We start from the raw sequence: 17,151 nt of genomic DNA on the forward strand, positions 1-17,151 counted from the left end.
TTGTGACTCAGCCCTGGATGTTGTAGGGAAAATTAATGTTAATATCAGATGTTCTATACCAGAAAAGTATGTAAAACTTCTGAATTGCTGAGGTCTCTACGTGAGTATTGCAAGATCAGACTACCCTGCTTAAAGGAAAAAAAAGGTAGAGGGAGATATGCAGAAAAAAGAAATGATAACCGAAAGCAGTTTATTTTGAAGCCAAAAGGATAAGAGGAATTCCTCTGGGTAAGGAGGAGGGAGTGCTTGTTGGAAAGCAAGGATCTTGTTAAACACGAATGTGAACTACTCTAGTTACAAACCCTTAGTAATTAAGTAAACATTAGGAGCCATCACTTCTACAGGTGTAATCAACAGTGGGCTGAAGAAAGGAGGAAGAAGAAACTTCAGAGAAAATACTCTTTAGAAAAGTAATTGCCTACTTGTTTTCTCCTTCCCGTTTTTAAGATTTATTAGTACAAGTAATTTGTTGTAAAGCTGGGATAGAATTGAACACTTTCAAACATGCTTTAGTGTGTTAAATTTTTCAAAAATGGGTCTTTGATGTGGTGCCAGAGTCACGTTATAAAATTGTACCATTAAATTTTTGTCAGGAACTAGAAGTGTAACACTTGGTCTCTTTCAGCCCTAGTGTTTATTCCAGAAAATGTCTGCATCCAGTCAAAACTATTATTGCATTTCCTACAGTAATACATTATAGCCAAAAATTACAGTTTAAGCCCTAAATAGATTCATTAAATACTCATGTGTTCATTTTATTAAAGATTTACATCTTCCTACTACTTCACTAAGATAAGAGAAGCTACTATAATCAGCTCAATTGAAATGCTTAGAAAATTCTCTTTTTCTCCTTGTAAATTTATGTGGTTGATTTCAGCTAAAAGCTGACATTCTGTCAAATAAACCATTTTTTAATTCTTCGGGTATTTTAAAATAGTATATATTTATTCATTTGGAAAGAATGTTAATAGGAATTTCTTAATTTCTCATTAAGAGAAATAGCTGATTCTAAACAGTGTAATTTGTCATGGCAACTTTCGAGGACTAATTTTCTCTTTAAACGTAACTCGAGTTTGTCAAAATCTGAGACCATGTTCTTCATTCTGTAATTGATAAGGCTTTACAAGGGGAAGAAATTTCGATTAGCCGTACAATTCTTTTCTCTAAACAATGTTACCATGATTGCATCAGTAGGACTGCTTTTTGGGTTCTGCTCCCTACTCTGCCTCAACCTGTGAGATCCCCATCTTGCTTTGTTCTTAAGCCTTTCACTGAAATACAAATTTTAATAACTTTATTCCTGTAAATAATTGTACTGCACTACTTCTTGGTCTTGCTGAATAAAACAAAACCAGCTCATTAAGAATGATGAGTAAGCTTATGCTCAGTGTAGAGCAAGTAGGAAAAGGGTGGGATGGGGAAATATTGTTATGTCTTGGCTTAACCTGAAAAAAAGTCTACATTTAATTAAGCTTGCCAGTGTACTTTTTTATTTTTTTTCTCCTCCCTAAGCAGTTGCTTCAATATGGTTGCATCAGATAAGGTCATACTTTGCCATGACGCAGCAGGCAAGTCTCAGCTACTCCTTAAGATAATATAAAACTGTACACTAATTAGAGCACGTATAAGAGTTTATCGAACTCTTCTTAAATGTCTGTCCAAAAAGTTAAGATTGGTGGTCTGCTTTTCTTGTTTACATAGCAACAAAATAAAAACAAAGGAAATGGGGTTTTATATCATATAACCTGAGCTGAATCAAGTTGCTGTTTGCAAAAGTCCCAAAGAGATCCAGAAAGACAAGGCTACAAGATCTGTGTCACGTGTGCAAACACAAACTGTCTATTTAAACTATGCGTGCACATGTTGGAAAGCATGTTTCCCCTTTCCACTATAGTAGTTTGGTAAGAATTACTAGAACTTAGCCAGTACTGTTCTGGCAATGATACTGTTGTGAAAGTGGTGAAAGAGCTAAAAGATGCTGTACGCGTGTACCCCAAACACCATGGAAGCTGCCTTAAAACTGTACCTTGTTCCCAGCCGTGACATAGGGTATGAAGTGGGGTTGGATGTGGCGTGTGCCATAGGCAGAATATCAAAGTAGCCTTGAGGCTGTACTAGTTCAGATGCAAAGCCAGGATTTATGCAGCCTGGTTTTTGTAAATAATGACAAGAATACTTGCCCAAGTGCAGGAAATAAGTGTATAGAATACACTAACGAACCTATACTAAAAAGGCACTAGGAAATGCCTTTGAGGTTTTATGTCTATTTCTGTAGCCAATGTAATATTTTCTTCAGCTGCCAGAATTATAGATTCAGCCTATAAATCAAGCTTCATTCATTCTATAAGTAGTTATAAAGATTGTGAACATCAAATTATACATGTGCTTCTTCCTCCTTCGTAGTTTGTATTATCAATTCCAGTGAACTGGTTATACTGACACAGTGCTCACAGCTGATGAAAGCTGCGTGCATTTAGATGAACTGCACTCCTTATTTTACTGCATTTGATTTTCTGCGGTTGTTCTGGCTCTGATGGGTTACTCTGATGGGTGAATAAAAATAGCTGGTAAAATTATGCAAATGAATGCACAGCATTAGGCATGCAGTATCTTGTTAGCTATTTTTTTATCTTTTTGTAGAATCACTTATTCTTGACAATGCTCTTCTGACCTTTTCTCTGGCACTGGAGTATTGCTGTATCATTATCTAATGTGAAATCTGGACAATTTACAGGCACTAAAGAAAGCTGATGCTAAGAGACTGGAAGATATCAATCAAGAATAAAAATTGCAAGACAGTAGAACTGCTATTAGCATGGTAAAAGCCTCTCAGTCTCATGGAGAATGATGAGAAAGGATTATTAGAAAAAGGCCTGTTGTGCAATGGCATTTTCTCTGTAATGTATGCTGTAATACAGTATAATAAATTCTTCTCTGTGGACGAGTCAGAAGTTAGTCAGGGAGCACAGAAACACAGCAGAGAAATGGGTGATAAGAATTAAGCAAGAAGATAAGGCTGTGTTCAAAACAAAGTAAGCAAAAGGTGTGGAGGGAGGGGAGGAATGCTACTCTAGGTTTGCAATAGCTCAGGTTTCTCTTTGACTAGGGGAGATTATTGCCTAATACAAGGAGTAGGTGTGCTGGTAGCAAATGCGACAACATATAAGAAAGGTGGACAAGAGCATCACTAAATATAAAATAACATAAATATGAAATGAAATCCTTATGTGGTTACTGTTAACAATTATCAAATTAATAACATGAAAAAGAATAGTTACAGATATTTCACTTTCTCCTGTAGAAAATTCAGTCATTTTCAAACAATGTTAATTTTCATGTATAATCTGGCACCAATGGTAGAAATGTTACAACAGAAAATTTTCCAAAAAAACCCCCAGGTGCTAATATAATATTGCAGAAATTAGATTTGGATTAAAAATGAGACATATTGTAATCTAGTCTTGAGGGTGCCTGAGCATGATTTGCTTCTTGATCTAAGCTGGTTTATGAGGAGCAGCTGAGGGAACTGGGGTTGTTTAGTCTGGAGAAGAGGAGGCTGAGGGGAGACCTCATCGCACTCTACAACTACCTGAAAGGAGGTTGTAGCGAGGTGGGTGTTGGTCTCTTCTCCCAAGTAACAAGCGATAGAATGAGAGGAAATGGCCTCAAGTTGCGCCAAGGGAGGTTTAGATTGGACATTAGGAGAAATTTCTTTTCTGAAAGAGTGGTCAGGCCTTGGAACAGGCTGCCCAGGGAAGTGGCTGAGTCACCACCCCTGGAGGTATTTAAAAGACGTGTAGATGTGGCGCTGAGGGACATGGTTTAGTGGGCATGGTGGTGTTGAGTTGATGGTTGGACTCGATGATCTTAGAGGTCTTTTCCAACTTTAATGATTCTATGATTCTATGATTCTATAGTTTCTGAAATGAAACGTGTAAGATAAGTTTTATTGTGAAACACCTAAATAAAGAACAAAAGTACCATACCATCGAAGCATCACATTTAAATTGGCCAAAGTCAATTACAAATATGAAACTTCTTGAGTTATTTTATATAACTAAAACAAGTTATGTAGTAAGCTTTTTGTGTATATATAACCTAAGTTATATAGTAGGTTATTATAACTTTTTTGTTTTATTTTTGTATATATAAATGTATATGTGGTATTCTGTAAACTCCTAGCTCTGTCTGCATGCCAATTACAAGCCATTCTCTTGTGTTCTTGCACAAAATCTTGTGTTCTTACAATCTCCATCTTGTTGTCTCTGAAATTGTACTCAAGACCTCCCATGCTCCTTTTGCCAGCAGCACGCGTTTCACTATGTCAGAGACAGGGTGGTCAGCAAATGAAGAACAACAGCAGTTGTGGAATGAGACACGGAAAATATTGATTTTTTTCTTTCTTTCTTTCTTTTTTTTTTTTTTTCTTTCTCATCAATAACAGGGAGGAACATCTGCCCAAAGATAAGGAGAGATGGGGATTCCTATGATAGCAGGAAGGTTTGACTCTGTTGCGGTTCAAAATCCCATTTCAAAGGTCATATTTGTGCTTTAAATGAAACGTGTGGCTGAATTTTATGGTCTGCCAGATAACAATAGTAGTGATGCAAGTGCTTCCTTTGGACTCTGCAGGTCAGGGCTAGCGATAATGCAGGGTTTCGGTGTAGTGGTGCCCACTGTTTCCCGGGGGGAAGGACAGTGGTGCTCCCAGTGCCCATGTGAACACCAAAGGGCCCAAGAGGGGCAGAAATATGCCACTTCTTATTGTCCATTGGAGCTCTCTACTTCCAGACTCAACATTTCTTGAAGTGTGCCTGTATTGAATATACTTATATGGAGAAAGTAAGTGGGAGACCTCAAATCCAATAGGGGAAAAAGTTAGCTTTTCCTATCCTCTATCACTTTTGTTTCTCCTCCATCTGCTGCACACACCAATAATGACAGAAAAATGTGTTTAAATTTCAGTTATTGATATGAAATTCTTCAAAAGTGCGGACTCCTGTCTGTGACTGATATTTCTTCCTTTCTGTGCTTATTAAATAGGTATCAATTCTCATGTGGTAACCCTAGGTTTATTGCACTGTTGTTCCTGGGAATGCAGCAATAGCCCAGAGACACAATTTCTTTCTTGTGAGCAAAGCTCAGCCTGTGGAGAAGCTAAGGGTGTCCCTAGCCTAAGCCAGTCTAACATCTGGCTGCAGCATTTTGGCTCTACTACACCTACTCTTGCACTCCTACCTGCCCATTGTACTCTCTCTGGCCCTTGTCTAACCTTTCACTAAGCTATACTAGCTCTCTGTCAGAAAGGGGGGTTTTTTGTTTGGTTTGGTTTTTGATTTCTTTGGGGTTTTTTTTATTAGGTTAGTTCTGTGTTGGGTCGGTGGGCTGAAACCATTCAAAGCCAGGTTGGATGAATGTTAGAGCTGTCTTGGCACAAGCAGGGACATCAGCAGCAGCTCTTTAACTGCTGGTGAACTGCTTGCTGGGGCAATGGAGTTGTAGAAAAAGCAGCTCAGAGACGCTCAGAGACAGATTTATCACTTGAGGTTTAAAACAGAGACAGCTATCGGTGAGCGAGCTCAAAGAGGACTTCTGTAGGAAAACAGGAGAAGACATCAGTTACTTTACACCTACTCTGTATTCTTGGTTGTCTCTGTCATGCTCAGCCAATAGCTCTTGTAAGCAGAATGTGCCTGTTCTGCCCACAGCATTGAAAATGTCCAAAAATGAGATTTTTTTTTTTTTTAAGGCTAACAAGATACAAACCAAGAAAGCTTTTGGAGCAATTCTGACTCTTACCCTCCTTGCTCAGAGGAAGTAACAACTCCCATCTCCAAACTTCTGAAGATACATACAGATGTATGTAACTTTAAAGAAGACAACATCCCTTGTTTTACAAATCCAGATTTACTTGCAAGTAGGCTGCTGCTCCAGCTGAGTCTGACAATTCTCCTCAGTGGCTGTCCCCACATGAAGCTGTTCACAAGTTTGCCATTCACATTTTAGTCAAAGCTTTGAAAATTAAGAGCAACCACTATGAAAATGCAAGATCAGTGATAAAAATGACATGCTGTACAGCTGAACAATGCATAGCATTTGTGTAACAGCAGCACAAACTGGTTTATCAGGTTCACCCCAGACATGTAAAGGATAGATAAACTTCTGAAACAGTACAATATCTATTGGAGTATTGGCTGGTTTACTCACTAACAAAAGAGTACCAGGACTAATAGTAGCAAAATAAAAGCTGCAAAATCTAGGCTGTAACTGGTGTGAGGTAGTGAGATCTCAAAGCTAGCTTGTTGGTTGGTGTGAACACCCTTTTCTGTGAATCACAGAAAAAGCGCTGAAAATCTCCCCAGCTGCTCTCAGCCGTGAGACCAAAAGAGGTCAAGGTGTGCCAGAGGACTGGCCTGATCCCAAGCCTGTGCACAAAGGCAGCACAGATAAAGCTGCAGACAGGCCACAGAGAGAGGACCAATTAACTAAAATGTGCGAGGCTCTGTTTTCTCAGTGCTGGCAGCTCTGCCGGCAAGATTGCAGCCATGAAGCTCAGCCACTGTTCGTGATCTAGGGAAACTGCGTGTGGCTGGAAAACAACTGCTGAAGAAATAGCCCTCCCTGCTGTCTTGCAACTCTTCCTCTCAGGACCTGACCCCGGGGAGAGTCAGGTGAAATAATGATTAAAATAATCCATGGGGAAGGCTCCCGGTGCAGAAGAGCTGTGCTGCAGTCCCAGGCCGAATTTGGTCATCCTGAACCCAGGCCAGCACTCCACAAAATGCAGCTAGCATGTTCCCACTGGGTGCTACTGGCAAGAAATAGGGCACTGTTTTGAGGTGCGACCATCAGTCACTTGAAGACTTAAGTTGCGTGAGTTACTCTAGAAGACCACTGTGGCAGAAAGTATTATTGCACCTTGCATTTCTCTAGGCTGCAAAAAATCCCACTGATTTGCAGGGAGGTAGTCTGGGGCTTCTACCAATTTTGTTAACGATTGCCTTGAGCTGAGACTGTGTCGCAGACAGGCGTGCTGCTCCATAAATAGCACCCACCTACTTCCACAGTGGAAAAGTATTTGCCTTTAAAATCTGCTAGTGTTGAATTATGGACAGTTATGCATTGTATTACAAAACTTTCATATTTTTAAAGTATAAATTAGTGTTAATGGGAAGCCTGTGGCATTTCCCTGCTCTCTTCCAGAACAAGATGCAGCTATAATTATTTCTGCTGTTTCCCTTCAAAGTATCACTCCACAAATAGTTTTACCCCCTAAAAATTGAACCAGTTTTTAACGTTATTAAAACAAACCAGAGTTCTAGTATCCTGGGAGCTCAGAACATGAACTGTATTAAGGGATCATATGACACTCAAAAGACTTTTTGGAGACTATACATCCACCTTTGTTCAGTGGAATTAGAATCACAGAATGGTTTAGGTTGGAAGGGACCTTTCAAGATCACCTAGTTAATCCCTCTGTCATGGGGAGGGACACCTTCAACTAGATCAGGTTGCTCAAAGTCCCATGCAACCTTGAACACTTCCAGTGATGGGACATCCACAACTTCTCTGGGCAACCTGTTTCAGTGTCTCACCACCTTCATCATAAAGAATTTCTTTCTTATGCCCAATCTAAGTCTACCCTCTTTCAGTTTAAAACCATTACTCCTTGTCCTGTCACTACAGGTAAAAAGTCTCTCTCCATGTTTCTTATAAGCCCCTTTAAGCATTGAAAGGCTGCAATAAGGTCTCTTAGATTAATGAACGCTGAGAATCAAACAACAAAAGCAAGTGTGATCTTTCAGTGGGTTTCTCTTTTTGGGCCAGGTCCCAGGACTGTGTGCATGCAGTCAAAATCTGCGAAGATTCTTAGATGCTGTCTGAAATGAGGCGTCTTTTAGGGAATGAGTGTTAAAAGGCACCTCCAAAATCCCATTCTTTCTACCCAGGGATGGAAATAGTGGGAGGGTTTTGAACGGAGTAGGCAGATTCTGAGACAGGGGGATTGCCTTGCCTCAACAAACCGTTATGTTAGCTTTCTAATTCCTTTATCCCATGGATCTTCTGCAAAGGATCCTGAACCAAGCCAAAGGTCAGGCTGAATTAAATCAAAATAATTGAAAAGACAGCAAATAAGCCAGGGTTTGACATATTCTGAAACACAATTTGTGACTTGTGCAGAGGAATCATCGCCTCCAGCTGTGGAGCTGAGATAAAAGTTTATTTTTTCAAACTCTTTGAAGGACAGAAGAGAATGATTCAATTAAAGCAGGAAAGGAAAAGCAGCAGTCACCAAAAAAAAGAGAGAGAAAAATTCCTGGAAAAAATACACAACGGGAAAGGATACAGTTTAATGCCAAAGCAAGGGGAACTGACCTTAATATGTTGTGGCTACTCAGTCACTTATTTCCTGTTTATTTCTGTTTACTTTGTTTTGCAACATGCTCTAGACCTTTAATATTTTCTCATCTAAATAAAGAGTTATGGTTTGTTTTGTCAAATAACTTCACACACAGCAGATGTTTTTGCAGAAATGCATATACAGAAAATGCTTTTTGTTTCAATAAGGAAAGCATTTTGCAAACTATTATAGAAACAAAACAAAGACATCTTGTTTTTTCAACTCATGTTGTTGCACAAAATGACTGCGCTGCTCAGAGGTGTTTTTATATTTGTTAACTGAGTTAAAACATTTTTTAAAAAGTATTTTTAGATTAAATATTACAGGCTATGAAGATAAAAAAGTCTGACTGTCAGCATCTCTTTCCCGCTTGTGTGTTTTAAAGATTAACTTCATGCTGCAGGCTTTCCCTCAGCAGTGGCACATGTCACCTCTCTCATAACACCCACCAGTGCAAAGCACAGGCCGTCACAGGGCACTCCAGCAGGTCCCCTTGCAGCAGCTACTCCTGCTAATGTACAGGCTGCTCAAGCCCTGCGTACGACGCCTGGTAGGACAGACATGGTCTGTTCACGGTCACCAACTCCTCAAATACAACACCTTCCACGAGGCTCCCAATGCAGATCCCGAAGGCCCTTGCCACTTTGTCAATATTGTCTAAAACCAATGGATGGATTCAAAATGTACTGGGAATAAACATACAGCCTAGCAACATAAACCTCAATTTTCTTAGGGAATGGGCAAAAGAAATTAAGCATGTTAAAAAATAAAAATTGGCACTAGCTGAGAAGACAGCAGGGAGAATGACTTGCACAGAATAACATGAGCTCCTGCCAAAACTTTATGCCCTGGGTGACACTGTCACCTTTATTTGCCCAGTTACAGATAGGTTACAACCTCAGACATCACTTTTCAGACAGTAGCTATATTTAAAAATAGAACCATGGTCAAGAACAGTTTTGCTCATAAGCTCAGGAAGCAGTGAAGCCTTGTGACTCACGGCCGTCCTGACTTCATTATCTGCCTATTTCTAAACATTAATTAATGGCTGTAATATCATACTTGGTTTACTCTGCATCTTATCTCAGGGCTTCATCCTGCAGCCCTTAATTGTATTGTAATCCTTGTGTTCAGTAGGACTGTTTGCACAATGGAGGATTATTCTTGTGAATAAATTATTAACTGGAAAGCATGTGTACAAGTCCCCTACAAGTACTCCACTTGGCTGGCCTCAACTCAAGAAGTAATTGGTTATTTGCTAAAGGCCTGATCCAGCATCTGTATCCATCAATGAGTTGACTTCAGTATGCGTTAGTTTAGGCTTTAATACTGTGGTCTCTTGTCCTCTGGGACCTGGTAATGACTTCCACATTGAATGCCTCTTTCCTGGAGGACAAGGGTTGGGAACATCGTGGAGACAGTACCCACAGCTGTCATGGGGGGAAAGGACCCTCCAATGTTTATACAGGTTAAAGCAGCCATTCTTCACCTACCTCAAGCAATGGCTGGACACTGTCCTGGGCAATCGGCTCTAGGTGACCCTGCTTGAGCAGGGGGATTGGACCAGATGACCTCCAGAGGTCCCTTCCCACTTCAACCGCTCTGTGATTCTGTGATCTCAGAGCCAGCTGGTGCAGGTTTCCCTTTGCAGAAGAAAAGTCTCAGCTGGTTCATTAAATCAGAGAAGCGGTGTTTCTCCCATCTGTGCCCACAATGCCAACAGGGAATGTGTTTAGGAAGTGAACATGCGGGAGATGTGGGGTGAAGTTCTCCTCCACCAGCTCCCACCTTTTATGCAGTGAGTTGGGGAGGTGGTACTCGTTCTGGGGAGACAGAGCAATTAATTCAGGAGTAATATCTTCTGGCAAAGATAGAGGAATTAATTTCAGAACGTGGCTCAGACACCACAAGGATGGGCTACATCTGGAAAAGCAGGTAGAGCTAAATGACCATGTCTTTTCCAGGACACAAGAAGGATGCAAGAAATGGCTGTGTCTAAATTTAACACTAGCATAAGCCATGTTATTGATAATTAATTTAGAAAATAGAAACAATACATTCCTTATCTCTATTTTCTGATGTTTGGGTGCTTCATATCTCAGTGTGCAAACAGATAAACATGAACTGCTGTATGAACAGTAAAGTATCACTTTTACTGCAATTGCCTGTATTCAAAAGGCAAGAGGAAGTAATTATCATTGTTTACATCAGCCATTGCCTTGCAACTATTGTGTTAAGAGAACGTGTCCTAGGATAATCAGTGTTTTATAATTGTGTTTTTTCCTTCTAAAGTGTCTAATCTTTGTGTCTTCTATTTCTTGTGGTGTGACCAAGTCTTGCATAAAGGCAGATAAAATCTTAAAGTTGGGAAACAGGTGAAGAGTTTGGGAGAGCTGAGAGTTTGGAAGGAGCTATATTTGTCTTTAATCATATTCATATTGCAATGAATAGACGTGGCTTTATTATTTTCCCAGACAAAATGCCACATCATATTTTGCACTTTTAAGTTATCTAACATAACAACAACAGTATCTTGGATAAAGATAGCAAAGGAAGCATGGGGTATGAAGACTGGATGATAAGGGAAGACCAGAGAGCACAGATAGAATATTCTTCAAACAGAAGAAGGAGTTTTCCTGGACAAGTTAAAAAAAATCATAAGACCAGTCTCTCAATCCAAAATGCATGTGCATTTTCTTACTTACTTGTCAAAGTGGTGAACAATGGTTAAATTTGAGTTTGTAACGTAAAGAGAATTTGGCAAAAATCTCTGGAAAAAGAAATCACTTGTCTCAGATTCCATGTTATACTTTTGCTTGATAGACAAAGAAATGCCTGATTCACTAGGGGAATGTGTTCTGCATTTCATCCAGGAGCAAGATAAGATTACTTTAAATCCCAGAGCTGCATCACAGCACATATATGCAATACCACTTTAAGGAAGAACAGAAGTGCACATCATGCCCCTTCCTCTCAATATTAAACATGCATATTGTTTGCTGTGATGGCACCATAGAGGAGCATACTTTTATGGACTTTAATAGTAGTCCCACTCTTTTCATTCTATTTTTACTCTTTTCACCCCACAGCCACTTGCACACCTTGGATGCCTCTGCTCCTCCAGAGTAAGGATGTAGACAAACAAAACAACCTGCTTCTCAAAGAAAAGTACACAAATGTTGAAAGGTAAAAGGAAAGCTGACATGGCAACTTAGGCAGCTTTTAGACCCCAGAAAGCTCAGTAAGTCTCATTAGACCCCTCCTAGAAATCTCAGAACTTGAATCCAGCACTTGGGCTCTGTGGCTCCAGCTGTGCTGGGCCAGCACGTGAGAGCGGCATCCTGGCCACTGTGCTCTGTGGGCTTAAGAAAAGCACCCAGGATATGAGTTGTAGGCAGTGATGTCTCCTGCTCATGCTTCCTCCATGTGACAGGCAGGCAGATGGGTGTCTCCGTTGTTTTGCAGAGACTTAGAGACAGCCTCTGCGAAGACTTACCACTACCTAATGGCCCAGGTGGGTTTAACTCCTAGTACAGAGCATTATTTCAGCCCATCTGCTCTGCAGCAATGCCATGGATTTTCCTGAGGGACTGCTCTTTTAAAATATGATTTATAAATACAATCTCCTATCCACTTAAGGAGATTGTGTTTATACAACCTGTCATAAAAACTGCCAGCAATTTTCTGTGGAGAGAAGGAGGAGGAAGAAGGAAGAGGAATGTTAGCATTAAGACTTCAGTTACCAGTGGGACAGGCTTAGCAAGGACAAAAATGTAGGATTTGATTGCAAATTTGTGGCGGTCAGTCCCAGAGCTGCTGCATAAAGGCATATTCCTTTGGATACTGTCAGTAACAGGTACACGTGAAGAACTGAGAAAATGGTGCTTGATTCTAGGACTCAAGTGTATTGTCAGCACAAAATGCACACCTTCAAATGCCAGGGTTTTTCTGGTGCAACATGGGCAAGTTCCTTCAGCTGCAGGGAAACTGGCCAGCTAGGGGAGAACCTCCAATACATCTGTCCTTTTAATCTCCAGTTCAGCCTATCTGCTCGCCATGGTGTTTCTAAGTTTGGCAGTTATCTTGTTTGATCTCTTCAGTTCTTCCTCATACATCCAAAGTGTGAAATAGCTTTTCCACCTTTTAAATTCAACAGTCAGGAAATAAGTGACGTTTCATTGGCACCCTTTTAATGAACTAATCAGCATCAGAACTTTTTTGCCAGTTGAGTGGCACAGACCTATCCCAAAACAGGAAGCAGATTCTTGCCTAAGTATTGCTGCGTAGAAGTTGCTAAGTCAACACTGGCAAGGTCGGTTAACCGGTCAGTTAACCACTGGCAAGGGTGTTAACTTGCTATGATGATACTTGTGAGTGATAGGCATCTGGGGCACACCTGCGGAGGAGCCTGCAGTGAGTGGCCAGCAATCCTCATGAGAAACCATGCCTTGGTGTTTGGAAGCCAATCAAGAAAAGGTGTGAACTGTTGTCTGCCTAACTCATAACAAAAATGAGTTAGGCATAGGTTTTAAAGAAACCTCATATGCTCTTCTTGCCCCAAGCTGGAAAGACTGCAAACTTGGGAAAGACCACTTTGAGGAATGCTCAAAATCTCACGGTGAATTAAACAATTCTGCTTGTTTTTCATCAAAACCTCAGTCCTGTTGCCGTTGAGCTCACTGGCAAAACTCTCTCTGCTTCTAACATGGGCCAGAACCAGCATCAAAAATTTGTGCTGCCTTATACAAGCCTTGCCACAGGACTCTGTTGCTGGAAGTAACTGCTTTCTGATACAGTTCCCAGAGTGGCCTGCACACTTCCCAAACTGAAAGAAACCAAGCTACAGCAGAAATCTTTTCCCAGCAAACAATTCAGCTCATTCGGTTATTTGCATAGGTAGTAACCTGGGCTCGCAGTCAGATATACACAATGGGGAAGGAAATAGATGAAGACAGAGGCTGAAGAGGCTAAAGTTTACACGGGGATGGGGGGGAACAAAACAAAACCAATAAACCCCAAACCCTTTATTTGCTTTTATTGTCTGTCTACACGTCTTTGGAGTTCAGCTGCAGGAAGTTAACATCTAAAATTGTGATCTCTTAGATTTTTTCAAAACTGTGGAAAGAGTTCAGATGCCAAATTTAAGCCCACAGACATAATCTCAGCAACAGCTTTTTTTGTGTTCCCACTGTATGAAACAAAGGCAGCTATATTTATAAATAGATTTTCTTGTCGTGATAGGTGACTTCAAAAAGCATGGTCTCTCTGTCCCTGGGAAACAGCTGCCAGCTGATTTTCTTCTCATCCTTCCAGAGCAAGGGAGGAGTGGCAGCCTGGCTCACCAATTTTAGGAGAAGAATCGGAGCTGCCAGACCCCAGTCAGTACAGTCCAAGACACTAATTATAAATACTGTCTTTTTGTGTATTCAGGGAAGCCGTGACTGTTTCCTTGACCAAGAATATCAGCTACAGTTTCCTGAAGCCACGTAAATATTTTACACCTCATAGGCATAAAGACCCTCAAGCAGGCAATGATCTTGCCACGCTTCTCCCAGGGACAACACAGGGCACAAATATTATCTTACCCAGGAAGAAAGGGATGCTCTTAAGGGTAAGATTTGTTCCACTGCACATAATATCCACCTACAGCCAAGCATCTCCTTTACCCTCCCCTCCTCATCAAGTGAGGATTTCTAGAACAGGGTTATTCTGAATTGTTTAGGTGTTTCCCTTAGGATGTAATAAGCAGCAAGTCAGACATGCCTGTTGCCCTCCACTGACTGAAAATCTGCTCAGCTTACTTAGACGCAGGAGCCTACACTGTTGGCATTTCAAGTAAAGACAGATGAATCTCCCCTACTGCTCCATGAACGCAAAGCCCAGCTCATTGGAAGCATGAACTCAAACCTTTCCAAGGTCAGCTATGTCCTTGTAAGGTGCTCAGGGAGCCAGTTTCCAACAAGAAAGCTAGAAGAAACTACCTTGTGTTTCAAGGAGATTATCTTCAACAAAGATTTGTCAAGCTGAAGTACAGCAAAGGGTGAAGCCAAGGCATGTGTTCCTGTGACCCAGTTACCTTCAGGAAACCCAAGCAAGACAGAGAGGATTCTGGCTTCTAGCTACAGGAGAGCAGCTGAGCATTAAGACATAGTAACCCATAATTAATTTATTCCCCCAAAGGATAATTACTAGCAATTTTTTTGCTGCAAAGTAGCAGCCTAATATTGGTGCTGATTTTAATTAACTAGCCAATGGGAGGCAGGATGGGCTGAGGAGAGATTTCATACAAAAGTTAATTAACGCTCTGACCTAGTTTAAAGTGTTGCTTAAGTGGAAATTGAGGGGAAGTTGACATCAACCAGTTATGGATCTTTTAGCATCAATATTACCGGTCATCCCATATGATCCACAGCACATAAATTAGCAACCTAGAAGAAATTAGTGAACACACAAGAAATAAGGAAGTAATTTCCAAGGCAAACATAATTCCTTCTTCATGAACACACCTGAGTTAGAAGAGGAAAAAGCCCTTCTTGCTCAAACCAAGCACCTGGTTTACGGCTGAGCTCAGCTCAGGGCATGTGATGGGTGATATGGGCTCTGCTGCTTAGCCAGGAGGCAGATCTGAGTAGCGCCAGTCTGGCAGAACCGTGTAGTGGGACCAAGCCAGTGACCAACATGTGGAAGCAGGGCTCAATACCTTTGCTCAGTGTTACTTGTAAGAGCTGTACTCCTGGGGGACAGTATTTTGCGCTTCATGGAAAATGTGCTGGGTTTACAGGAGCATCCTGATGATGACTCATTATTTCCTTAACGAGACTATAACTATCTCTAGGTTTCTTTCTTTTGTTCTTCCCAGATCTGTTTTAATCATACGTGTCTCAGATTAATAACTTTTGCTTTGATTTATTTTCCCATTACTGAAAATAAGACACTTCAGGATTTTATTTAATCTTTTTGTTTGTTTGGGAAGTTAAAGATGATTTATCTTACTGATCATTTGTAAATTCTTCATATAAAAGCAAATTTCTCCTCATCTCTGAAAACCAGGGCCCTCTGTGATTCTTGCCTTGGGCCCACAGCTATTTATAACCACCAGATCACTTTTGCAAACTGATGCCAATGAATGCAGGACATTGATTATTGCCTTATTATTCTTCATGGGCTGTGTTTTGCTTGGCACTGCCCCGTCTTGAAAAGTTAGCCATCTGAACAGGCAAAATAACCGCACTGTGGAGAAAGGAGGTTTTAGTTCACTCTTATTTCACAAGCAGGAATCGGAGGCAGAAAGACATGAAATGACTTTACCAAGGTCATGCTAGTGCAGAGTGAAACCATGCCATCTTTGCCCATTCCTCAGAATTACATCATCTTCCTCTCAGCTAGCAAAGTGCAGTTGGAAGGGCACAGAAAGACATAATTTTAAAATTAGTGTATCAGGTTAACTACAGTCTTGTAAGAATCTCTTCCTTTTCATAAACAGCTTTGTCAAGGTGGTTGGGAGTCAGATCCTGTATCCAAATTTTGTGAAATGTTGACTCGCCAGGCAAGCAGCTCTGTTTGAATCACTTCAAATCACTGAATCACTGCAGCAAACTATTACCTGGCAGCTGAGCATCACATCCTTGTTTAGGTCACTCCATAGATAAGCGGTGGCTTATACACCTATTAATGGAGCCTCACAGCATTTTCTAGGTCACTTCACAAAAAAACATATAAAATTGCTTCTCTGCAAATCACAGCCTAACGTTTTGTTGGAAGTCTGAGGCGACTCCTTCCTGGGAGGCAGGAATTACACACCCTTGGAATCTGACTTCTCCCTAAAATGCAGCCCAATCCTAGGTGGGGAATATGTTTAGACCTTTCTGAATCCTATTAAAACCCCTTTTTGTCGAGGATACGCCCAATATCTCTTTTCTCCTTTTTCTGCAGGAACGTGTAAATAAGGCATGCTGTCCGGTTGGCATTCAAAAAACACCAAAGCTGGAAAGGGTTAATGAATTGTGCCCCTGCCTTTAGCACCTGATTTGGGTAGGGGAGGCAGGTTCCTACAAGAGAAGGGAGAGCCACATACAGCTCCCTTAAGGAGTTGATCAATCTCCCTTGGGCTTGGGGGAGGCTTTAGCTTCTTGCTGCTGGGATTTTGTCCTGAATAAGGGACCAACAGCTTTCAAAGAAGAGCCTGAAGGACTTAGTTGCTGAGTCCTGGGTGGTAGGGAAGGTAGGCTGCCCACCTTCAGTTATCTGTTTTACTCTTATTTTAAATATTGCTGCTGTTCCTTTTCCCCTTGCTGTATTGAATATTCTACTGTTTTATCTAGTTTTCCTCTGTTTCTTCCCTGAATTGAGATGCTCCTGCTGCCTTCTTCTGGTCCCCTTCACCCTTCTGCACTGGGGGATGGCTGAAGACCAAAGCTGTGCTTTGTGCCTGTGGTGGCCTTGGTATGAGTGGCTTCCAGCCTGTGCTCTGCTGTGCTGCAAGACCCCTATCTTGCATCTCTCGGGGCGTGTTTGATTTCCATCAGTTCCTTCTTCCTGGCCTCTAGAGGCACAGGATAAGAGGGCCTGGCCTTTTGTAGGGCCCAGCTGATCCCTTCTCCTTGGGGCTGTGCACATTAAGCAGGATTAGAAGTCATGTTGGTCAGCATGCTCCAGCCATGTCTAAAAGGTGATACTAGTTCTGATAGCTGTTGGCTGCCCTCAGAGGAGGTGATGTGTCTGTGTGTTGGGCAGATTCACTTTTTGGGGAA

The sequence above is a fragment of the Calonectris borealis genome, chromosome 3 (assembly GCF_964195595.1).
Source record: "Calonectris borealis chromosome 3, bCalBor7.hap1.2, whole genome shotgun sequence".
Lineage (NCBI taxonomy): Eukaryota > Metazoa > Chordata > Aves > Procellariiformes > Procellariidae > Calonectris > Calonectris borealis.